Below are 12,242 nucleotides of genomic sequence, written 5' to 3'. Positions count from 1 at the left end.
AAAAGGGAGATATGTAAATACGAATGTTAGAGGGAGCGCGCTAATATTAATAAACGATAATAATTGTGAATTGTGATAATAAAGTGAAAACCATGAAAATATTATAATATATCACGACTTTTTTTAAATAGAGCAAAAATATCTCTCGAAAAACTCTTTAGTTGCATTTAAAGATGCACTGTGAATTTTTTCATGCCTATGAAATGTATGAAATCTCTAATTTTCAAATCTTTAAATTTAATCTCTAATATCTCTAATAATTTTCGGAGCTTACTTCAATAATTAACGTTTATTTAACGTTAATTATTTATTTTAATAATTAACAGAATTTCATATAATTAACGTTTCGGCTTAACAAATGTACAGATATTAGCTTCAAAATTTACATTTATTGTTTTGGAACCTAAAAACTTAAAAAGTTAACGAGAAAGTTGTCGAGAAAATCTGTAGAAATTGGGTATGCGGGGACCTAAAAGCATTTCTTAAATTCATTAATTCTATTTACTGTTGTCAAACTATCTATATTTACTTAGAACAATATTTTTAATCCAACCGATTTTTCAAATGTGATATGTCACGACGATTGGCCAACGACCACCAGATTCATATAATTCTCACAATTGCAAACAAAATAAAATATTACTCTATGGCTGCAGTTTTACTACAAAGTGATTTTTCGGGTATTTTGGAAGAAAACTGTAAAATCTTTCTTTTCCATATTCAAATTATGCACCCAGCCAAACATTTTGATGACAGACGCAATATTCACCAAAAGAGGAAATATACAAGGAAATAAAATAATAAATTATCCGCATAACATTTTGCAATTGCCGCTCGTAAATCTCCTCCGTTCAAAGTCGGTATTTACTTTTAAACGTATCTACCCCTCACATAAAGGGGAAAATCCTGCGCCGCTCAAATGTTCGGATGTGCGCGCATAAATTATAAAAAATATATTATTTATGAATCATTATTTCTTCCTCTGAAGAAAACGGTTTGTGACTTTTCGCGTATTTAGAATACCGCGGAACATTTTTCGGAATCGATAATTTCGTGAATGTCGTACGGAAATTTGCTTTTTTAAAAGTTACTAAAAGGAGAATAACCAGATAAATTTATCAGTATTCATCGTGCATTCAAAACGTTCTCACAGTTAATTTATACAAAAAAAATCATAATAAGTGGTAGGCTTATTTATTTCTAAATCAGTTGTTATGATAACTGATGGCATGGGTTGCGATGATGTCACAGATCGTCCGGTCTAACATTGGGCTTTTAGATAATTCTGTCGGCTAATTTTTTTTTTTTTTTTTTTATATTTACTCCACACAGGAGGCCCTGAAGAAAATAATTTCCCTCAGGGCCTATGTCATCTTTGGGGATGCTGTGTGGAGGGTCTTTTTGTGGAGAGGAAGGAGTGAACATGGGTCTTGAAGAGTCCCATGTTGTAGGAGGGAGGAAACACAGAGGCCGGCAGTTCGTTCCACAGCCGAGCTGTTGAACTTAAGAACGAATCGTAGAAGCGACCCGTTCTCATGTGACAAGTGTCAACTGTGTACAAATGTTGGGCGCGCGTTTGGCGTGTATCCCGACTACGCACCGGTGCCGAAGGGATCAATGACGCTAGTTCCTCAGAGCATCTTCCATTGTAATACCGATAGAACAAGGACAGCATACCTATCTGACGCCTGTGCTCTAAAGATTGCAGTCCGTTTGTTAAGATTGGGGAATCTATCAAACGGACCGCCCGTTTCTGCACAGAGTCAAGGGTTTTTTTCAGGTATTTTGGGGCTCCAGACCAGAGATGGCTGCCAAATTCGACAGTAGGGCGCACTTGCGATTTGTACAGGGTGAGCAGTTGTGTACTATTAAAGTATCTGCGGGCCCTGTACAGTACGCCCAGCTTCTGAGAGGCCAACTTTACTCTAGCTTCGATGGAGCCCCCGTACCTGAGCTGGTCACTTATAGTTACACTAAGCATATCAATGGAAGGCCTGTTCGGAAGATTGCTTCCGTTGAAGGAGACTAGATTATCATTTGGATCCCTTTTAGACGTAATCAGACAGGATTGGGTCTTTGAAACATTAAATTCGACGAGATTATTTTTACCCCAGGAGGAAATACTCTCGAGATAACCGTCCATTCTCTGCTTCAAAGCCCTCCGAGCCGTTGGAGTTTGTGTGCCCTTTGGGGGCTTGTCAAACAAAAAGCTATCATGAACTGTACTGTCATCCGCGTAACAATGAATCGGTGCACATGTCAAAAGGTCATTGATGTGCAACAAAAACAAAGGCTAATATTTTATAGGAACGATTTATTGGTTCAATAGTTCAATAAGAAAAGGGTTTTCTTTTCAATTGTGAATTTTTAAACTGCATTTATTAATTACTTGGTATTAAACGATGTTTGAAATATGCAAATGAAAGCCTCCATGGTCGAGGTGTAGGGCTCTCGACTAGCAATCCGATGGTCGCGGAATTAAGTCCCGGCGTTTTATTTCCTATGAAATTGTGTTTTTTCACAATTTATTCATTAAAAATAATAAATTGTGTGCTTGCGGCACGTTCCAAAGTGGAAAATACTCATAGTATCGCCCTGGTCACCATTCAAAATTGAAAAAATTGCTTCAAATGGCTTTAGCCGTGCTTAGTGACCAAATCTGAATGGCCCCCATCTTTTTCTTCATTATCACCTACTTCTCCCCAATACCTTCAGTCTCATAACAAACCCCAATTTGGGATGCCATAGTCTCATTGGTTGGGAGCAGTTGGGACTCTTTTGCCGTATTAGACGGGTAAATACATACTCAACTATGAATAAGAAACTCTTCTGCCTTTTGATGTAATAGCATTTTCGTCTTAATTAAATTAAGTGTAACGCACAATCAAATTTATTTCCGCTATCACTCTACAGTGAATAGAAGTAGATTATATTAAGTGTTCCCTCTCCTCTTTGTTTCAAATATGACAAATGTATAATATCTGTGGAGTAAGCCACACGTTCTTGCCGAAACCTTGTTATTTCCCGTCGCTGACTTTGGCACTTATCTTCCATTAATTATTATTACAGCAGCCGATCTCAGCCCCGAGTCGTAGTAACTTCAAAAATTATACATACTTGGAATATCTACATCTCGATTGCGTTAAGGCAACATAAGACTAATAAAGGAGGTTTGCTCGACGCTCACGTTTTAATTATTTCTGATAAACGTATTACTAAAATCTCAAATGTGTCTAAAAGGATCCCTTTGGATGTGAGTTATTTATATTTAAAATTGATGAAAACTGGACCTTACCATTTAAAACTTTATAAAACGTTTTTCAATTATGAAATTAGCGGTAATCACCAAATTTTATTTTTCTAGACCATGAACTAGTAACTTCCCGATGATCCCTCTAGAAAAATTTAAGATATTAATAATACGTTTATCTTAAATAATTAAAATAAACTTAACGGAGAGATCAATATTCTAGGCCTGCTAGGGCATAGTTGACCGTAGGTCGGTTCATTACACCGGGCCGTGCGCCGAATGATGGTTTTTACACGACTTCATTACTTATGTCGTTAAGATTCCACTTTGTTTTAGAGATTTGACAGGACAAATTTAACGGCAGGTCTGTCTAATACAACAGAGCCACGCACCGCTTATATTTGTAAATGGCAGCTTCACTTACATCGTCTTTATTTTAGGTTATTTTCTCGTCAACTTCAGAAATGGGGATTTTACAAAAGGTTGAGGTGAAAGCATTATTTGCCGTATTCCGGATTTCTATAGAATAATCTCTCTTTTATCGAAATCTTTTGCTTATAAATATCAGTTTTCAAAAACATTGTCGGCTCTTTTTTATGTCAAAAAAAGTCTTGTTGAATCATCATGATCAAATTGACATTGCGAGCTCGAAATAGTTTTGTCATCATTAGAAATCGAAATCGAAAACGAAAAGTGCGAAATTCATGACGTTCGTTAAACATCATTTTAGAATTAAGGGGTAAACTTAAAAGAATTCACAATCATCTCTTCCATAGACGGCGCTTATTTAATTATTTCAGAAAGTTTGCAAGTTATTCTTTAAAATTTTAAAATGAATTATTTGTTTGCGCCCTTACATGAGAAATATGAATAAATACTTTTGTCCGTACAAACTCAATTCTTTCAAGAAAGGCATACTAATACAATATTAGATTGAATCACTGACACAAATTTGTATTTGTATGCCTTTCTTGAAAGACAAAAGTATTTATTCATATTTATATTGGGTAGGTACGGGCGCAAGCAGATAATTCATATTTTATAGCATAACATGCGAAGAGTGTTTATTCCTAAAATAAATAAATTAGCGCCATCTATAGAAGACAAGATTATAAATTATTTAATGTTTACCCGTAAACTACCTTCGTCGTCGATTAAATTACAATTTTTTAATTCCAAACTTTCGCATGGAAAGATATTTTTTCGTATGGAGATAATACTATGAACGACTGCGCAGTAGATCTAAATACATATTTAAATAGCAGTTTACTTTTTAATTAAACAGTAATGTCTCCATATTCCTTTTTAAAATTAATTATTCAATTTTTCTTAATTGATCACAGTCGCATTGGGTGAAGTAGGTATATTGGCAAATAGAGCAATAAATGAACGCGGTTATTCTGCGATTGTGATATTAAAAAATGATACATTTGGTGCTAAGAATCCATACGGATTACGCTAACGCAACGGCTTCAGAAACGGGGTTTTCGCAAACCAACGTTAAGTTTGTTTTTGCGGTAAAAGCATTCCACATTTCCCATTACCATATCTCCAGTTAGGTATCTATTTTACAAACACTCCGACATTTGGAATGAACTAAAGCAGCCACGGACCATGCGGTTAATCCGTGGTTTCCGGCGCTGGATACTGAGCTGTTTCTGCAGATATTCCAGGAATTTTATGAGGGATCGTTTTATTGTTTATGCCATAATATGTGATTTGTGGTAAAGTGTGTATTTCACAAAACTTCATAGTAAAAATTATCAGTGTACGAAATATTTCAGAAATTTTCAAAGTCTCACAATGCTCAACGGTTAAATATGAATTATATGTTTTGTATAATGTTTTCCCTCCGAAGGACTGAAGGAAGCGGTAGTGTTACTAGTAGGAATAAAAAGAAATCAAAAAATGTGTTCATTGAAAATGCGGCCATTCGAGCTTAAGAAACAAATAAGTTGTCGTACAAGAAACTAAGTATTGCAACATAGGCCCATTTGTGATATTAAAGGATATTTATATTTACGTATTGTTATCTACAATCTAAGTCACTGATTACGACACTCGTTACCGCGCCATCGTTAGATTTACCTAAAGGACTAAAGGAAAACATATTATATATATAATATGGCAAGACAAACTTAAATATCTTCTTTCAACTTGCGCTCAATGTAATCGAGGACACTATGCAAAAAAACATTCGACGTACTTCTTATGAAATTCTATACAACGCTTAAATATCATGTCAACGACGACTTAGTATCAGCGGGAGAAAATAAATATGCCAAGGTGATGACCATATAATGGTGGAGTCGAACCACTCCTCGCTGCCGAAATGTTCGCGCGAATCGGCCTCTGCGCACCACCGTAGCCTCATGACCAAGGCGCAGACACAGAGCGTCGGGGCAGCTGTCGGCGGGGCGGGCTCCACGCAGTCCGTGGGCGGCACCTCCCTGCACGGCCGCCGCCGCAGACACAAGACCGTGCACTTCGGGGAGAACCTGCTGATGCAGGTGTGCGCCAACAGGTCCCACCTGTCTGCGATCGGGCCCGCACGCCTACCCGACGTGAGCTTCTGCCACGAGCCGCGCGGAGGCCGCTCCCCGGGCGCGCGCTACTGCTGTCTGGCCCACCACTGCTGCCTGGCGCAGTCCTCGCTGCCTGTGCTCACCCATCAGGCCACGGTGCCGCCGCCCACGCTGCGTAGCCGCCATCACCACCCGCGCCCCTCACGCAGCAACTCCCACTCTACGTCGCACTCCAGCGGGACCAACTCGCTGGAGAAGCCGGACAAGGGGAAGACGACAACCAAGGCGGTGACGCACACCAAGGCCGCCCACGCGGTGGAGCCGAAGCACCGCATCCACGCTTGCCCTCTTCACCCGTCGTCTTCCAAGGCCCTGGTCCCTGTCAAGAGTGCTCAGCTCGTGAAAAAGGCTCCCGTTAATCCTTACCTTTGTTTTCCAAGCAAGCTAGAACCTAATGTACAGCAACTATTTAGCTTTATAGAGGGCGTGCTGAGCGCCTGGGCCGCGGAGGAAGGACTAACGAGTACGGGAGAGTATTCGGAGCCGGACGAGAGAGATATTAATCGGAGGAAAATAAAGAAATACAAGTTGCGAACGAACATTCTAAACATAAGACGTATCGTGTACGATGTGTCCATTTTGCGTGGCTCCAAACTCTTAGGAAACGTGCGATACAGGCACAATCATTGGAAAGGTACAGCGCAGGCGTGTAACGAAATCTTTCTACTCAAGGTAAGATGATTATATGTATCTTTATTTGATTAACAATTCGAACAAAATATTTAGTTTAATGTGTATTAATTCATTTATATTATAAAACATAATGAATAGAATAGAATAATGTGTATTGTCATTGTATCGTAGACAATCTAGAAATCTTTAAACATCCATTTAAGAATTGGGTAAAATTAATTCAATTTATTGAACATTACAAATATTTTCCTATTTCTTTCAAAGAATTTTACCAATAAAACGTCACGTTATTTTTTTTCAAACTTGCCATTTTAATATTTAATTGTTGAACTGTAAAATTTGCTTTTAAAAAATAAGTCACACGAATGTTTCATTTGGATTGACGCATATTAATTAATGTATCACTCTGCGGTGCACTAAATTGGCAGAAAATGAAAAATATGGTTATTGATATTATTTAACTACAGTTTCGTTTGTTCCGATTAATTAACTTTCGATCTAGGTCGAAGTATGAAAGTGCAGCTTTTCAAATATGGAATGTACGAATTTATTTTTAAATGTGCATTCATTTTTCATTTTAAAGCGCTTTTCGGTTTTTTTATTTATTTTTTTACTAACGCTTGTCGTTTACCTCCTAAACATTGATAGAAAGGTTTGCAAACATGCCAATTTATAACTTCGTGTTTCAGATTTAACCATAATTTCCCGCAATTGACCCAATCACTGGATAATATACGAGAATAAGGAGTCAGTAGTAATGCACGATTAGACGTTCCACTACTTGAAAGTTATTTTTTTTTATTAAGAGGGGACTTATTTTAAACTTCTAGTGAAAAATTCTCATTAATAAAAATATTAAATACTATGCCGCAGCTATAACAGAATGTATATATTCCTTTCCACGAACATTAAAAACATAGCTTTATTACACGACCGGAGACCGTTCTCCATGGCATATCTCTTATTTCGTGGATCCTGCTAGAGTTAGTTACCTTAATGTTTTTATTCTCCAAATAAAAACATCAAATAAATGAAATGAAAATACTCGGTTTTAGGTCACTTTATTGATAAATTTTACTGTCTACCGGTTTCAGTACCTCCGCACCACCATCAGGCAGTTATAAAAAAATATAACTAAATAAACTAAAAGAAAATTTTATAACTAAAAAAAAATTATAAATGCCCTTATGATGAAACCGGTAGACAATAATTTATCAATAAAATGTTTACCCAAAACCAAGTATTTTCATTTCATTTATTTAAAATGTCAAGTCACAATGTGTTTGCTTCTTTTGAAAAATTAAAAACATCGAGGTAACTTTTGAAGGGATATCATTTGAAAGGAGTCTCTCCTTACATCTGCCCTAAGTTATAGTCAACTGCTTTCTCAAGAAGTCTGTGCTACGAATTAACAGTAATTATTATTTTGTATTATTTTCAAAATTTCTAAATATTTACTTCTTTTTCAAATAAAAAAATACCGGTCAATGGCATATTTTCATAAGTGTATATTATTTACAATATTTATTTTTGTGAGAACATTTTCCTTTCTTGTTGTATTTTTTTCACATTTCATACACTATGAACGCAAAATGATGATTACTTGAAAGCACTAATAGCAGTTGCCTTGCAATCGAAGTAATAATTCTTTATGGAGCTAACCATTATTATGTAAAGTCGACCATATAACCACATTATAGTTGCGAAGGCTGGGCACGGGTAGTAATGGGGAGGGTGTGGTAGGGCATGTTATTTTTGCACCCCATTGATTAATGAGGTTTCCTCGAACGTCTCGGTTGAGATTGAGAGTCAATTATTCCCCGGTTCGCCACAACTCGCAATTCTATGGAATGTATTTCATCGATTTTGTTGTTGATTTCTTTTTAGGAAGCGATAATTAAAAGCAAATTCATAAGTTCACAAATTGTAGCATTTTTGCAAATATTAATTACTTATCTACCATTATATAGACAATCTCATTGCGGTCTCCGTGGCACAACGTTTGTGGAATTCGACATTAAAATGTGGTTTTATATGGATTCCAAAAATATTAACTGAAAATTTATTTCCATTTACAACTATTTGTACCCCACCACGCATTGCTGTGGTCAAATATGTCTGTGTAGATAGAGAAAAAAACAACGCGTATTATTTTTAAGTCCGACAGGTTGCGCTGTTTTTTAAAAAGTCATGATTTTACCTGTTGCAGGTGACATCTATATAATATAGGTATATCAAAATACATGATGAATGCAACGTTGTGACAAAATTTCATAGCAATCTGTGAAGAACTTTCTGACATTTAAGATTTTGAACAAACCAACATTTACATTTTTATTTATATAGAACAGGGATGGCCAACAAGTCGACCGCGGTCTACCGGTCGACCGCGAAGCTAATTTAGGTAGCCCACGAGAGTAAAATCAAGTGAATAGGAAAATATTACAAAATAACATTATTTTGAGATGTATTCTATAATATACTATTCTGAATAAGGTACCTACTCACACGCTTCGGTCGCATCGCAACAACGCAATGGCAGTATCGTGAGTCAGGCAACTAAAGATTACATGCCTAAGAAAGGTAACTTTATATTTGTCGTCGTTTTTCGCTTCTACCTATCTTTGCGAATCAACATTTTCAACGATGAATGCATTACAAACCAAACATCGTTCCCGCATAACAGATGCCCACTTAACTTCGTGTTTGCAAATCGCAGTTACTTCGTACACTCCCCAATATGATGAGCTTGTAGAGAATATGCAGTGTCAAACATCCACCCTAAAACGTAAAGGTGAATGCAATTTTTTTATATGTTACATTGCATAAATAAAGTCTTACAATTTTATTACAAACTAGTTTTATTTTGTCACTTTTAAACTCTACCTTGCAGTCGACCGCAAGAAATATTTTTTAACGCAAGTAGACCGAACAGGTCAAAAGTTTGGCCACCCCTGATATAGAAGATAGATGAAGTTCGCAAACCTGTTAAAAATGAATACTTCTTTTATGAAAATAATACATGAGCAATATATTTTCGAAAAGTAGGCAAAATTCCATGTTTTGTAATGTTTTTTAAAAAAAATATATTTTTCCAGGCGCCTACATTGCCAACGCTGAGATACACATCACTATAATGTACCACGTAATAATATATCTTAAAGCCTAGAGTAACGGAATTATATTCTCCATGTCCTAAGGATAACCACCAGCAACGCTGGAATATTTTTTGAGTGGAGAGTTGAAGAGAAAAAAATCCTAAAAAGCCCAGCATCATTTTCCGCTTACTGTGGTGGTAATAGGAGATTTTCAAATATTGTCAGGTTATTCGTAACCCAGGAATATTTGTCTTTCTTTTTTAAAAAATAATAAAAGTTTAATGGAAAATTAAGTGCAAATTATTAATAAATGATTTATACCGCCGAAAAAATTTATAAATTATTTTTGCATATTGGCAAAGAATCATGATTAAATGGATGTAGCAATCAATATTGATAATGATAAATAAATTGAAAATATTTAAAAGTTTGCAATTTAATACGCTGATACCAGTTTACTCACTCTTTGATATTTATATTAAAGCCAACGCAAACTTAATAAAAGCATAAATGAAATTCTCCCGTAAAATATACGCCTTTGAGCACATTTTAATAGCTCTACCATTTATGTCCATTGTAAATTGTGAAATTAACTGACAGGGTCGCATAATTCTTTAAATACCGACGAATATACATTTCACACACAATTCATTGCATTGAATGCATTGACATAAATACAAAGACGCGTTATGTTCATATTAATCTAACCAAAAATATGACACGTTCCTATTTCTAAATTTAAATTGAATAATGAAACGCACGAGAAAAGAATAGCCACAACGAATTTATGTGAATGAATGAAATGGCTACAAATAACATCATACATAGCTAAATGAACGGAACGCATTAGAAAGAGAAATCCATTCAAAGAATATGTGTACGGGTGAAACGATTATGTTATTATGAACGCCCGTCGTTTCTCTTACCTCCTTGCGACATCAGTTGGGAGCTCAGTGTCCCACTGACGGGCGAGCGTGTCCGCGGCAAGCATGTCACAGGTGAGCAACGAGCATTTTTGTATCGATATCTTGCTCAGACTGCTCGCCGCGAATATGCTCGCCCGTTAGTGTGCCGCTTTCACCCTCATTCTTGGCTAACAAACGTTGTACACTAGGTTTTTCTTCATACTCTTATGTGTTTCTGCTTTGGCTGTTTCACTTTACTTTATGCGAAAAGCATTATTTAAAGCAGTATTTATTGAATTAATAATTGATTTTAGAGTGCATGCGAATAAAATTAAATCAAATTGGATTTTTGCTCGAGAATGATGAGTGAGAATTCATGTAAGGTAGAGTTCAAAGTTATGTTTACTACTCATAAAAGTATATCCATCGTAATTACAAAGGTTGTCCAATTTATTCATACTGTACCTTTTCTTGGTGATGATTACGCCATGGAAAAAAGAAGAACACAAGAAACCGACGTGGACGTATTTCGTGATTCAAAAGTCACCCCATTCGGACGTAAATCTGTATAAATAAAAACGTAAATGTTCGTTTGTTCAAAATCTTAAATCTCCGAAAGTTCTTCATCCATTGCTTTGAAATTTTGATACAGCGTTGCATTCGACAAAGCGTACCTTTATTATATAGAAGTCAGCTGAGACAGATAAAAACATTTTGAAATACAACGCCATCTGTTGGATAAACATAATTTTTTTAAACAGCGCCATCGGTTGGACGTAAAAGCTACACGCGCTGTTGATTATCTATTTGCACAAATAGACAGAGCCACAGCAACGCATGGCGAGGCACAACAAGTTTCAAATACAGAACTGTGTTTCATCATCATTATGACATTTTCATTTCGATCGAATGGGATAGCTATATACGATGTTAGGTAAGTTGAAGAGAGACAGAAGACGTGCTAAATGGGGTAGAACCAAAATATTCAGTAGAATAAGTAGCGACATTGGTTTCAATTGAAATCATCCAGTGTATCATCTATTCAACAATAGTAATTCAAAAATATTTATTTTGTTGAAGAAACATTAAAAAAAAACGTTTGTTGTTTTACGATAAAGGTTAGAATTTTCCAGAGTGTGAAATCAATCCTTAATCTGAGAATAAGCTTAATAATCTCTTGGACCTATGCCAAACATGCTAAGAACGGTAAACCGCTTTCCACAGCAATCCACAAAAAATCTTTTTTATATGTTTTATCGTCTCTCAACAGTATTTCACAAATAAGTCACAAAATCCCCGAAAAAACATAAAATGTAACACACATATAAAGCACAAAATGTAATATAAAAGTTTATCACATAAATGAAATTGTATTAAATATAAAGTCAACGTTCAACTGAAGAAATTTCATCTGGTAAAATATAATAAAATACTTAAGTGAATGAACGGTGATATTCGGAGAGGTTTTGCAAATTTCTTTAGAATTTTTTAAACATTTTCAATATTTTTTATACTTAAAATCATTATCCGTTGAAATAGTGTTAAATGAAAAAATTAAGACACCTGACATCTCTACTAGAGATTGCGGATATCTTTCAGTTTTCTGAGAAGGTTAAATAACGCTTCTCTTTAGTAAACATATATTGTTCAAACGATAGTAGAATCGTCAATTTGTGAGTTCTATGGAAAGTTTTACTCCAAAAACTAATATTTGTTTTGATGGAGTGGAAAGCAAACGTGGGTAGGTGAAATGAATTTATGGTTTTTGTAT

General features: G+C 35.7%; 1 protein-coding gene across 15 annotated transcripts in view; it reads left to right on the top strand.

Moving 5' to 3' along the window:
• The window catches only part of sif (guanine nucleotide exchange factor still life), a 442,635-nt gene that overhangs the window by 184,150 nt on the left and 246,243 nt on the right, over positions 1-12,242 (top strand). The window contains exon 1 of one of the 15 annotated variants that reach the window (XM_089631946.1): positions 6,383-6,507. The exons of the other annotated variants lie outside the window; for them this stretch is intronic. The gene's annotated coding sequence lies outside the window, so the exon portion shown is untranslated. Of the gene's footprint in view, positions 1-6,382; positions 6,508-12,242 lie in introns of those variants that run through there. 15 annotated transcript variants of the gene reach the window in all.

The sequence above is a fragment of the Hesperophylax consimilis genome, chromosome 1 (genome assembly GCF_061612785.1).
Source record: "Hesperophylax consimilis isolate HC1 chromosome 1, BYU_Hcon_1.0, whole genome shotgun sequence".
Classification (NCBI taxonomy): Eukaryota; Metazoa; Arthropoda; class Insecta; order Trichoptera; family Limnephilidae; genus Hesperophylax; species Hesperophylax consimilis.
The sequence above is the reverse complement of the archived record's forward strand: the minus strand, read 5'-3'. Positions and strand labels throughout refer to the sequence as shown.